Raw genomic sequence first — 14,034 nt, 5'->3', positions numbered from 1 at the left:
AAAATTTATTGAACATCTGCCTGAGTAAGTTATTCCAATCCCTTCCTATTAACAAATTTTGTCCTTATTTGTCCTCCCCCTGTGGGTGGGGGTGGTAGAATAACACCCACGGTATCCCCTGCCTGTCGTAAGAGGCGACTAAAAGGGGCCTCAGGGGCTCTGAACTTTGGAGCGTGGGTTGGCGACCACGGGGCCCTCAGCTGAGTGCTGGCATTGCTTCCACTTACTTGTGCCAGTCTCCTCACTTTCATCTATCCTATCCGACCTATCTTGGTCAACTCTTGTTCTTTTCCGACCCCAACACTATTAGGTTTGCGAGGGCTAGGGAGTCTTTCATTTTCACGCCCTTCGTGGCCCTTGTCTTTCTTTGACCGATATCTTCATTTTTCGAAGTGTCGGATCCCTTCCATTTTTCCTCTTATTAGTGTTATATAGAGGATGGTTGCCTAGTTGTACTTCCTCTTAAAGCAATAATCACCACCACCACCACCAGCCCAAACTTTTTTGTAACACTAAATTACTCTTTTGTTGTAAATCACCAGAATAAATTGAGCTGCTTTTCTTTAAATTTTTTCCAGTTCTTGAAACAAGTAATCCTGGTGAGGGTCCCATACACTGGAACCATACTGTAGTTGGGTTCTTAAGTACTAGAAATTTATATGCCCTTTCCTTTACATCTTTACTACAACCCTTCAACACCTTCATAACCAGGTACCAAAATCTGTACCCTTTATTTACAATCCCATTTATGTAATAACCCCAATAAAGCATCTTTCCTTTCATTACCTTTCATTTACACCTAGGAACTTAAAATGATTCCCATAAGGAACCTTCACCCCATCAATGCTGTAATTAAAACTGAGAGGGCTTTTCCTATTTGTGAAACTCACAACTTGACTTTTAGCCCTGTTTATGGTCAAGGCATTGCCCTTTGTCCATCTCCCCCTGTGGGTGGGGGCGGTAGAATAACACCCACGGTATCCCCTGCCTGTCGTAAGAGGCGATTAAAAAGGGGCCTCAGGGGCTCTGAACTTTGGAGCGTGGGTTGGCGACCACGGGGCCCTTAGCTGAGTGCTGGCATTGCTTCCACTTACTTATGCCAGGCTCCTCGCTTTCATCTATCCTATCCGACCTCCCTTGGTCAACTCTTGTTCTTTTCCGACCCCGACGCTATAAGGTTTTCGAGGGCTAGGGAGTCTTTCATTTTCACGCCCTTCGTGGCCCTTGTCTTCCTTTGGCCGACATCTTCATTTTTCGAAGTGTCGGACCCCTTCCATTTTTCCCTCTGATTAGTGTTATATAGAGGATGGTTGCCTAGTTGTACTTCCTCTTAAAACAATAATCACCACCACCACCACTTTGTCCATCTCACAACATTATCGAGGTCATTTTGCATTTGCTCATGTGACATAATTCTTACTCTATACAATATGACATCATTCGCAAAAGCCTTCTCTCTGATTCCACTTCTTTACTCAAATCATTTATATGTATAAGGAAACATAAATGTCCAATAATAATGCCTTGAGGAATTCCCTTCTTAATTATTATAGGGTCAGATAAAGCCTTGTTTAGTCTAATTCTATGTAGTTATGCATTCGTAGACTAAGTGACAATATGCTCCTTTCAGAATTTTCCTGTATTCGTGCAGCCAGGAATCCAAATTTCAAGGGGCCAATGACCTTCGATGTTAGGCCCCTTAAAACAACAAGCATCAGCCAAATTTCAATATAAAAATAAGGAATGCCAACTTTCATCACTAAAATTTCCAGTAAAATAAAAAACCCTAAGCGCCATACGATTTAAGTCCATTACTGTGTTTCGCATTTGAAGACCAAGTATCATCTCATTTGGAGACCAAGGCTGTCATATGATCTATAAATGATTTGGTTCATAATGTTGATGCTTAGTTCTCTCAGGCTTAATAATGCATTGGACATCTGCATTGTTTAGCAGCTGCAGTATATTCTGGAGGGTTTGTGCGTCTAAGATTGCGTATTTCCTTCTTTATAATCCCAATTCTGTATTGCTTAGCAACTACTGCAGTATTTACAAATTGCCTAGTAAGCTCTAAACATGCATCCTTCAAGAGGAAAAAGATGTTAGAAGCATTAGGCATAACTGTTATGAAAACGGTAACTGAATAATGTATGAGTGTATCCCCATGTCCTGTTGTTTAGATAGTAGTGTGCATGGAGTCAAAAGCTTTAGATCTATAAATAAAGCATACAACTTACCTCGGGGATGTCCAAGTGATTCTCTTATTTGGCCCTGTAGAGATCTTGCTGCTTGAATGGTATCTCTGCGTGTGCGAAACCCAAATTGCTCTTCAGGAATTTTTGAATCTGCAGTTGGATCTATTCATTTCACAAGGAGTTTCATCAGGACCTTGGAGAGCACAAATTTCAAAGCTATGCCTTGATATTAATTGGGGTTGCTGGAGGCACCTTTCCCTTTATATAACACTTTGAGTGATGCATTCTTCAATCTTGATGGTATGGTGCCTAGAATAAGACATTGATTCAGCAGACTGTTATAACATCTTTCAGAATGTAATCAAGCAATGTATTCAATCACTATTGATCTACATTTACAGCAGTCACCCAGGTGGCATATTCCCTATCTGATGTTTTCTGAGCCTTTACTTAAATGACTTCAAAAAATGGGAAATTTATTGAACATTTCCCTTAGTAAGTCATTTCAATCCCTAACTCCCCTTCCTATAAGTAAATATTGCCCCAATTTGTCCTCTTGAATACCAACTTTATTATCACATCATGATATTTCCTACTTTTAAAGGGACCACTCAGAAATATTCATCTACAAATATCCTCCCACGCCATTCTCCACTGACACCACGTAGCGTACTATTTAGTCACACAGCTCGTCTCCTTTCTCCCAAGTCTCCCCAGCCCTAACATTTTTGTTACACTACTCTTTTGTTGGAAATCACCCAGAACAAATCGAGCTGCTTTTCCTTAGATTTTTCTAGTCCTTGAATCAATAATTCTGGTGACGGCCCCATACACTGGAACCACACTCTAGTTGGTGACTTACTAGATTCTTATATGCCCATACCTTTACATCTTTACTACAACTCTTAAACATCTTCATAACCAGGTGCAGAAATCTGTACACTTTATATCAATCCCATTTATGTGATTACCCCAATGAAGATCATTCCTTACATTAACACCTAGGTACTTACAACGATTTCCATGAGGAACATTCATCCCATCAATGCAGTAATTAAAATTGAGAGGGCTTTTCCTATTTGTGAGACCCACAACCTGACTTTTAACCCCATTTATCATCATACCATTGCCTTCTGTCCATCTCACAACATTATCATCCCCCTGTGGGTGGGGGCGGTAGAATAACACCCACGGTATCCCCTGCCTGTCGTAAGAGGCGACTGAAAGGGGCCTCAGGGTCTCTGAACTTTGGAGCGTGGGTTGGCAACCACGAGGCCCTAAGCTGAGTCCTGGCATTGCTTCCACTTACTTGTGCCAGGCTCCTCACTTTCATCTATCCTATATGACCTCTCTTGGTCAACTCTTGTTCTTTTCCGACCCCGACGCTATTAGGTTTGCGAGAGCTAGGGAGTCTTTCATTTTCACGCCCTTCGTGGCCCTTGCCTTCCTTTGGCCGATATCTTCATTTTTCGAAGTGTCGGATCCCTTCCATTTTTTCCCTCTGATTAGTGTTATATAGAGGATGGTTGCCTAGTTGTACTTCCTCTTAAAACAATAATCACCACCAATCACCATCACAACATTATCAAGGTCATTTTGGAGTTGCTCACAATCTTGTAACTTATTTCTTACTCTGTACACAATAACATCATTCGCAAAGGCCTTCTATCTAATTCCACTTATTTACTCACATTATTTATATGTATAAGAGAACATAAATGTCCAATAATAATGCCTTGAGGAATTTCCCTGTTAATTATTATAGGGTCAGGTAAAGCTTCGCTTAGTCTAATTGGATGGAGTTAAGCATTCGTAGACTAAGCGATAATTTGCACATTTCAGGCTTTTCCAGCAATATGGTGGCTAAGACTTCAAATTTCAATATAAAAATAAGAAATGCCAACTTTCTTCAGTAAAATATCCAGTAAAATTTAAAAACCTAAGTGCCATATGATTTAACTCCATTATTGTGTTTCAAGTTCGAAGTCCAAGTATCATCTGAAAAGGCATTAGTAGATCAACCGACTATACATTTTGCAATTTTAGACCAAGGCTGTCGCTTGGTCTATAAATGCTTTGTTCTTAATGTTGGTGCTTAGTTCTGGTGTGCTTTTGGTTTAAGAATGAAGGTACTTTTACTTAATCCTGCATTCGGCATCTGCATTGCTTAGCAGCTGCAGTATATTCTGGCAGGTTTGTGTGTCTAGGAATGCGTATTTCCTTCTTTATAATCCAAATTCTGTAATGTTTAGAAACTACTGCAGTATTTAAAAATATCCTAGTACACCTAAGCTCTAAACATGCATCCTTCAAGGGGAAAGAAGATGTTAGCCCCAGGGGCTCTGTAGTTTTGAGCATTGGTTGGCGACCACGGAGCCCTTAGATGAGGCCTGGCATTGCTTCCACTTCTTGTGCCAGGCTCCTAACTTTCAATCTATCTTATCTGAACTCCCTTGGTCAATACTTGTTCTTTTCCAGCCCCAATGGTATTACATATGGGGGCCAGGGGAGTCTTTCATTTTCACGCCCTTCGTGGGCCTTGCCTTCCTTTGGCTGATACCATCATTTTTCGAAGTGTCGGATCCCTTCCAATTTTCACCCTGATTAGTGTAATATAGAGGATGGTTGCCTACTTGTACTTCCTCTTAAAACAATAATCACCATCACCCCAGGGGCTCTGTACTTTTGAGCGTGGGTTGGAGACCAGAGGGCCCGCAGGTGAGTCCTGGCATTGCTGCCACTTACTTGTGCCAGGCTCCTCACTTTCATCTATCCTACCCAACCTCCCTTGGTCAGGTCTTGTATTTTTCCGACCCCGACGCTATTCAGTTTGCGAGGGCTAGGGTGTCTTTCATTTTCACGCCCTTCGTGGCCCTTGTCTTCCTTTAGCTGATACCTTCAATTTTTGAAGTGTCAGACCCTTTCTATTTTTTCTCTCTGATTAGTGTTATAGAGAGGATGGTTGCCCAGTTGTGCTTTCTCTTAAAACAGTAATCACCACCGCCACAAAAAGATGTTAGAAGCATTATTAATAACTGTTATGAAAACGGTAGCTGAATAATGTATGATTGTATCCCTATGTCCTGTCGTTTAGATAGTACTGTGCAGGAAGTAAAAAATTTTTGATCCATAAATAAAGCAAACAACTTACCTCGGTGATTCTCTTATTTGGCCCTGTAAGAGATCTTGCTGCTTGAATGGTAGATCTAGCTGTTGAAACACAAATTGGTCTTCAGGAATTTTTGAATCTGCAGTTGATTCTATTCATTTCACAAGGAGTTTCATCATGATCGAGCACAAATTTCAAAGCAATGCCTTAATGTGAATTGGGGTCACTGGCGTCACTTTTCCCTTTATATAACACTTTGAGTGATGCATTCTTCCATCTTTCTGGTGTGGTGCCTAGAATAAGACATTGATTCAGCGGACTGTTATCACATCTTTCAGAATGTAATCAAGCAATGTAATCACTCACTACTGATCTAAATTTAAGGCAGTCACCCGGCTGGCAGATTCCCTGTCTGATGTTTTCTGTGCCTTTTCTTAAATAACTTCAAAGGAATTGGATATGTATTGAACATCTCCATTAGTAAGTTATTCCAAACCCTAAGTCCCCTTCCTATAAACAAATTTTGCCCCAATTAGTTCTCTTGAATTTCAAATTTATTTTCACATTGTGATCTTTCCTACCTTTTGTTTTCTAGTTGCTTTATGTCGCACCGATGCAGGTAGGTCTTATGGCAACGATGCAAAAAGAGAGGCCTAGGAATGGGACGGAAGTGGCCGATGCCTTAATTAAGGTACAGCTCCAGCATTTACCTGGTATGAAATTGAAAACCGTGGAAAACCATCTTCAGGGCTGCCGGCAGTGCGGATCGAACCCACTATCTCCCGGATGCGAGCTCACAGCCGCGCGGCCTCACCGCATGGCCAACTCACCCTGTTTTCCTACTTTTAAAGACACCACTCAGAATTATTTATCTACTAATGTCATTCCTTGCCACTCTCCATTGATACCTCAGAGCATACTGCTTAGTCATGCAACTCATATCCTTTCTCCCAAATCTTCCCGGCCCAAATGTTTTTTGTAACCATGAACGTATTACAGTGGCGTAGCAGGGGGAGAGGTGATATTCCACTAGTGGACAAGGGAGTCCTAACCGGCTTGCAGGCAGACTTGAGGGGAAAAAGTACATCTCGTGGACCAAACACAAAACTCCCTGTGGGTGGGGGACGCAGACAAAGATTACACCCAATATATCCCCTGCCTGTCGTAAGGGACGACTAAAAGGGGCAACCAAGGGATTAACAAATTAGAACCATTAAACTACTTGTGATTAGTACCACCACGTGAGGAACACGATGGGTCGCATTTACGTGCGCATAGTACACTATGTTGGGTACCAAATAGGTTTGTGATTAGTAGCAAATGACAGTGTGACAACTTTTACAGTACCTATGGTTAGTAGAACTATATGAGCAACACCATGGGATGAGAAAACCCACGGTTCTGGTTTGCCTATGATTGGTACCCACTATTTGACGAAGACCACGGGATAGTACAAGTCCCTGTGTTTAGTACCTTTGTGTGATGGACACCATAAGTTTGAGTTGCCTGTATTTGGCACTGCAATGTGCGAAACAACGTAGGTCTGTAATACATGTGCGAATTTCAATACCTGTGAATAGTACCATAATGTGTGGAATACCGCGCGTCTATGCTACTCTTGTAGACTAAGCTACAATTTGATCATTTCAGATATTTCCTGTAATCTGGTGGCCCCAAGACTTCAAACATCAATATCAAAATAAGAAATGCCAACTTTCTTCAGTAAAATTTCCAGTAAAATAAAAAACCCTAAGTGCCACACGATTTAAGTCCGTTACTGTGTTTCGTATTTGAAGACCAAGTATCATCTTAAAAGGCAATAGTAGACCAACCGACTAAACATTTTGCAATTGTAGACCTAGGCTGTCATATGGTCTATAAATGCTTTGGTTCTTAATGTTGATTCCCCCTGTGAGTGGGGGCAGTAGAATATCACCCACGGTATCTCCTGCCAGTCGTAAGAGGCGAATAAAAGGGGCCCCAGGGGCTCTGAACTTTGGAGCGTGGGTTGGCGACTATGGGGCCCTTAGCTGAATCCTGGCATTGCTTCCACTTACTTGTGCCAGACTCCTCACTTTCCTCTATCCTATCCGACCTCCCTTGGTCAACTCTTGTTCTTTTCCGACCCCGATGCTATTAGGTTTGCGAGGGGTAGGGAGTTTTTCATTTTCACACCCTTCGTGGCCCTTGTCTTCCTTTGGCCGATAGCTTCATTTTTCGAAGGGTCGGATCCCTTCCATTTATTCCCTCTGATTAGTGTTAAATAGAGGATGGTTACCCAGTTGTACTTCCTCTTAAAACAATAATCACCACCACCACCATCACCATCTTAATGTTGATGCTTAGTTCTGGTGGGCTTTTGGTTTAAGAATGAAGGTTCTTTTACTTATTACCGCATTCGGCATCTGCCTTGTTTAGCAGCTGCAGTATATTCTGGTGGGTTTGTGTTTCTAAGGCCTATATTACACTTATCACATTTCTGTGTCACAGAATATGATAAAATCTTAGATCACATGAATGTGATGAAATTTGCTCATTAAGGACTTCTTGAGTATTTTACGCTATGTCAAAGCTTTTATCATATGTTATGTCACAGTACTGTAATGATGAATCCACGCTCTGGGGCCAGAGGAGATTCTTCCGATACTCCTAGAGGAAGGACGGGAGATACTCGTCAATTCCCTGACGGACCTCTTCAGAGCTAGTCTAGCTTTAGGGTACGGCCCAAAATCATGGTCTGAAGCTAAAGCAGTATTCATACCTAAACCTGGAAAGGCATACTATGCCCAAGGTGGTGGTGGTGATTATTGTTTTGAGAGGAAGTACAACTAGGCAACCATCCTCTATATAACACTTATCAGACAGAAAAATGAAAGGGGTCCGACACTTCAAAAAATAAAGGTATCGGACAATGGAGGACAAGGGCCACGAAGGGCGTGAAATGAAAGACAACCTAGCCCCGCAAACCTAAAAGCGTCGGGGTCGGAAAGAACAAGATTTGACCAAGAGAGGTCTCATAAGATAGATTAAAGTGAGGAGCCGGGCACAAGTAAGTGGAAGCAATGTCAGGACTCAGATCTTGACTCTTTACTCAGTCAGAGCTGACGTCGCTAACAACAATGGTCATTGTTCAGCATTGTGTAAAATTTGTCACCATCCACCATTCTTAAATGACAGGACCTAAAATACGATTCTAGCAGGCAATGGCATAGTTGATTAAGACATTGTTTTGAGGAATTTGTATAACTTCTTGATCACTATTTATCTAAGATATAATAAACATGTGGCACTTACAGTACACTTTATTTGTGCTTTACTTGAAGAATCTCCCTTCTTCCAATCTAGTACACTTTATTTGTGCTTTACTTGAAGAATCTCTCTTCTTCCAATCTAGTACACTTTATTTGTGCTTAGCTTGAAGAATCTCTCTTCTTCCAATCTAGTACACTTTGTGCTTTACTTGAAGAATCTCTCTTCTTCCAATCTAGTACACTTTGTGCTTTACTTGAAGAATCTCTCTTCTTCCAATCTAGTACACTTTGTGCTTTACTTGAAGAATCTCTCTTCTTCCAATCTAGTACACTTTGTGCTTTACTTGAAGAATCTCTCTTCTTAGAATCTAGTACACTTTGTGCTTTACTTGAAGAATCTCTCTTCTTCCAATCTAGTACACTTTATTATGTTAATTCTTTCAAATTCTCTCGTCTTTTAATCTCTTACGTGCAACTTACCTCCGCGATGTCTAAGTGATTGATTTTGCCCTAGGGGCTCTAAACTCGGGAGCGTGGCTTGGCGACCATGGGGCCCTTAGCTGAGTCTTGGCATTGCTTACACTTTCTTGTGCCAGGCTCCTTATTTTCATCTACCCTATAGAACCTCTCTTGGTCAACACTTGTTCTTTCTGACCATGAAGGTATTAGTTTCCCGAGGCCTAGGGAGACTTTTATTTTTACGCTCCTTCTGGCCCTGTTCTTTCCTTGGCTGAACCTTCATTTTTTGAAGTGGCTGATCCTTTCCATTTTTTCTCTGATTAGTGTTATATAGAGGATGGTTGCTTAGTTGTACTTCACCACCACCACCACCACCACCACCACCACCACCACCATCACCACTGGCAAAGTGATTCTGTTAATTGGTCCTGTAGAGACCTGCCTGTGCAATACCCAAATTGCTCTTCAGGAATTTTTGAATCTGGAGCTGAATCTATTCATTTCACAAGGAATTTCATCAGGATCTTGAAGAGCGCAAATTTCAAAGCTATGCATTGATATGAAATGGGGTCGCTGGAGGCACCTTTCTCTTTATATAACACTTTGAGTGATGCATTCTTAACTCTTTCTGGTATGATGCCTGGAATAAGACATGATTCAGCAGACTGTTATCACATCTTTAAAAATGTAATCAAGCAATGTACGCAATCACTACTGATCTACATTTAGAGCAGTCGCCCAGGTGGCAGATTACCTATCTGATGTTTTCTGAGCCTTTTCTTAAATGACTTCAAAGAAATTGGAAATTTATTGAACATCTCCCTTAGTAAGTTACTCCAATTCCTAACTCCCCCTTCCTATAAACCAATTTTGCCCCAATTTGTTCTCTTGAATTCCAACTCTATTTTCATATCGTGATCTTTCCTACTTTTAAGGACACCATGCAATATTACTCATCTACTAATGTCATTCCATGGCATCTCTCCACTGACAGCTCAGAGCGTATTGCTTAGTCTTGTAGCTCGTATCTTTTCTCCTAAGACTTCCCAGCCCAAACTTTTTTGTAACCACAAACCGACTATGCTGGTGTAGCAGGGGAAGAAGTGATATTTCCACGTGGGGCATCCGAAGTGGCGGAAGGGAGGTCCTAACCGGCTTGCCGGTGGACTTGAGGAAAAAAAAAAAAAATCTCTCATGGACCAACCACACAACCTCCTGTGGGTGGGGGACGCAAACGAAGAATACACCCATGGTAACCCCTGCCTGTCGTCAGGTATGATCAAATTAGAAACATGAAACTACTTGTGGTTAGTACCATCACGCGGGGAACACCATGGGTCGCATTTACTTACGTGAAGTACCACTACGTTGGGTAACAAATAAGTTTGTGATTAGTAGCAAATGAGAGCATGATGGCATTTACAGTACCTGTGATTAGTAGCACTATATGAGCAACACCATGGGATAAGAGAACCCATGGTTCTGGCTTGCCTATGATTAGTACCAGCTACATGAGGAACACCACGGGATTGTATGAGTCCCTGTGGTTAGTACCCTTATGTGATGAATGCCATAGGCTTGCATTGCCTGTAGATGGCACCACAATGTCCTAAACAGATAGGTGTGTAATAAACGTGTGGATTTTATTACCTGTGTGTAGTACCATAATGTGTGGAATACCGTGAATCTATGCTATTCTTGATTAGTACCGCAACATGACAAATATTATGGTTCCACTTTCCTAGTGATAAGTCCCATTGTGAGGGGCTGCTGACTAGGATTTTGGACCCCTTTCGACTACAAATATCAGATTCAGTATTGTGTTATAAAGCAGTCGCTGGGTCACTAATACTATTGTTCTACACCAGCTACTGTGCACGTGAGGCACTGTGGGTCGGTTCCACTGATAGTTTCACATTCATATCCATCCATCCATTCATCCTTCATCCTCATGTTTTGAATAGTGGTCAGTGGATGTTTTTGGGCTTTTAATTTGTCATTTCCTTTTGTACATTTTAGGGCCGATGACCTAAATGTTAGGCCCATTTAAACAACAAGCATCATCATCATCAGTTTTTGTAACACTACTCTTTTGTTGGAAAAAAAACCCAGAACAGATCGAGCTGCATTTCTTTCTCTTGAAGGTTATCCCTGGTGAGGGTCAAATACACTGGCACCGTACTCTAGTTGGAGTCCTTACATTAACACCTTGGTAGTTACAATGATTCTCATAAGGAAACCCCTGTGGGTGGAGCCGGTAGAATAACACTCACGATGTTTCCTGCCTGTTGAAAGAGGCAACTAAAAGGTGCCTCAAGGGCTCTGAATTTGAAGCATGGGTTGGTGAACATGGGGCCCTCAGCTGAGTCCTGGCTTTGTTTCAATATACTTTTCCCAGGCTTCTCACTTTCATCTATCCTATCCGACCTCCCTTTGTCAACTCTTCTTCTTTTCCGACATTGCTTCCACTTACTTGTGCCAGGCTCCTCACTTTCATCTATCCTATCCGACCTCCCTTGGTCAACTCTTGTTCTTTTCCGACCCCGACGCTATTAGGTTTGCGAGGGCTAGGGAGTCTTTCATTTTCACGCCCTTCGTGGCCCTTGTCTTCCTTTGGCCGAATTCTTCATTTTTCGAAGTGTCGGATCCCTTCCATCTTTCCCTCTGATTAGTGTTATATAGAGGATGGTTGCCTAGTTGTACTTCCTCTTAAAACAATAATCACCACCACCACCACCACCTTCTTTTCCGATCCCGACGGTATTACATATGGAGACCTAGGAAGTGTTTCATTTTCATTCCCTTCGTGGCCCTTGTCTTCCTTTGTCCGATACCTTCCTTTTTTGAAGTGTCGGACCCCTTCCATTTTTTCTCTCTGATTAGTGTTATATAGAGGATGGTTGCCTAGTTGTACTTCCCCTTAAAACAATAATCACCACCACCACCACCACCACCTCATAGGAGCTTTCACCCCATTATTGCAGCAATTTAAACTGAGAGGGCTGTTCCCCCTGTGGGTGGGGGCGGTAGAATAACACCCACGGTATCCCCTGCCTGTCGTAAGAGGCGACGACTAAAAGGGGCCTCAGAGGCTCTGAACTTTGGAGCGTGGGTTGGCGACCACGGGGCCCTCAGCTGAGTCCTAGCATTGCTTCCACTTACTTGTGCCAGGCTCCTCACTTTCTTCTATCCTATCCGACCTCCCTTGGTCAACTCTTGTTCTTTTCCGACCCCGACGCTATTAGTTTTGCAAGGGCTAGGGAGTCTTTAATTTTCACGCCCTTCGTGGCCCTTGTCTTCCTTTGGCCGATATCTTCATTTTTCGAAGTGTCGGATCCCTTCCATTTTTCCGTCTGATTAGTGTTATATAGAGGATGGTTGCCTAGTTGTACTTCCTCTTAAAACAATAATCACCACCACCACCACCTGAGAGGGCTGTTCCTATTTGTGAAGCCCACAACCTGACTTTTAACCCCGTTTATCATCATACCATTGCCTTCTGTCCAGCTAACAACATTATCAAGGTCATTTTGCAGTTGCTACCAATCTTGTAACTTATTTCTTACTCTGTACAATATAACATCATTTGCAAAAATTCTTCTCTCTGATTACACTTCCCCCTGTGGGTGGGGGTGGTAGAATAACACCCACGGTATCCCCTGCCTGTCATAAGTGGCGACTAAAAGGGGCCCCAGGGGCTCTGAACTTTGGAGCGTGGGTTGGCGACCACGGGTCCCTCAGCTGAGTCCTGGCATTGCTTCCACTTACTTGTGCCAGGCTCCTCACTTTCATCTATCCTATCCGACCTCCTGTGGTCAACTCTTGTTCTTTTCCGACCCCGACGCTATTAGGTTTGCGAGGACTAGGGAGTCTTTCATTTTCACGCCCTTCGTGGCCCTTGTCTTCCTTTGTACAATATCTTCATTTTTCGAAGTGTCGGATCTCTTCCATTTTCCCCTCTGATTAGTGTTATATAGAGGATGGTTGCCTAGTTGTACTTCCTCTTAAAACAATAATCACCACCACCTAATCTGATTACACTCCTTTACTTACATCATTTATATGTATAAGGAAACATAAATGTCCAATAATACTGCCTTGAGGAATTCCTTCTTAATTATTACAGGGTCAGATAAGGCTTTGCCTAGTCTAATTGGACATAGTTGTGCATTCAACATTTTGCCCATTTCAGGCTTTTCCTGGCTAAAAATTCAAACTTTAATATAAAAATATGAAGTGCCAACCTTCTTCAGTAAAATTTCCAGTAAAATTAAAAACACACAATTTAAGCCCATTACTGTGTTTTGCATTTGAAGACCAGGTATCATATTAAAAGGCAATAGTGGATCAACCGACTATACATTTTGCAATTGTAGACCAAGGCTGTCACTTGATCTATAAATGCTTTGGTTCTTAATGTTGATTCTTAGTTCTGACAGGCTTTTGCTTAATAATTTATTCGGCATCTGCACTGTTTAGCACGTGCAGTATATTCTGGCGTGTTTGTGCATCTAAGGATGCGTATCTCCTTGTTTATAATCCCACTGCGGTATTGTATAGCAACTACTGCAGTATTTACAGATCTCCTAGTAAGCTCTAAACATGCATCTTTCAAGAGCAAACAAGATGTTAGAAGCATTAGGAATAAGTGCTATGAAAATGGTAACTGAATAATGTACGATTGTATCCCTATGTCCTGTAGCTTAGATAGTAGTGTGTATTAAGTCAAAAGCTTTAGATCTATAATTGAAGAGAACAACTTACCTCGTTGACGTCTAATTGATTCTCTTGTTTATCCCTGCAGAGATTTTGCTGCATGAATGGTAGATCTGCCTGTGCAAAACACAAATTTCTCTTCAGGAATTTTTTAATCTGCAACTGATTGTATTTGTTTCACAAGGTGTTTCAACAGGTTCTTGAAGAGCACAAATTTCAAAGCTATGCCTTGATATGAATTGGGGTCGCTGGAGTCACCTTTCCCTTTATATCTCCCCTGTGGGTGGGGGCGGTAGAATAACAC

The 14,034-nt window shown here is 41.9% G+C and overlaps 1 long non-coding RNA gene across 2 annotated transcripts in view; it reads right to left on the bottom strand.

Annotated features, from left to right (window-relative positions):
* LOC137502483 (uncharacterized) overlaps positions 1 to 14,034 on the bottom strand; it is a 69,012-nt gene that overhangs the window by 25,902 nt on the left and 29,076 nt on the right. The window contains exons 3-5 of one of the 2 annotated variants that reach the window (XR_011018813.1): positions 13,779 to 13,847; positions 5,347 to 5,597; positions 2,238 to 2,504 (exon numbers count right to left, since the gene is read on the bottom strand). This is a non-coding gene — a long non-coding RNA (uncharacterized lncRNA). The remainder of the gene's footprint in view (positions 1 to 2,237; positions 2,505 to 5,346; positions 5,598 to 13,778; positions 13,848 to 14,034) is intronic. The other variant, XR_011018814.1, reaches the window with a different exon arrangement.

Source organism: Anabrus simplex, chromosome 1 (assembly GCF_040414725.1).
Source record: "Anabrus simplex isolate iqAnaSimp1 chromosome 1, ASM4041472v1, whole genome shotgun sequence".
Classification (NCBI taxonomy): Eukaryota; Metazoa; Arthropoda; class Insecta; order Orthoptera; family Tettigoniidae; genus Anabrus; species Anabrus simplex.
This window is presented reverse-complemented; position numbering and strand designations above follow the sequence as displayed.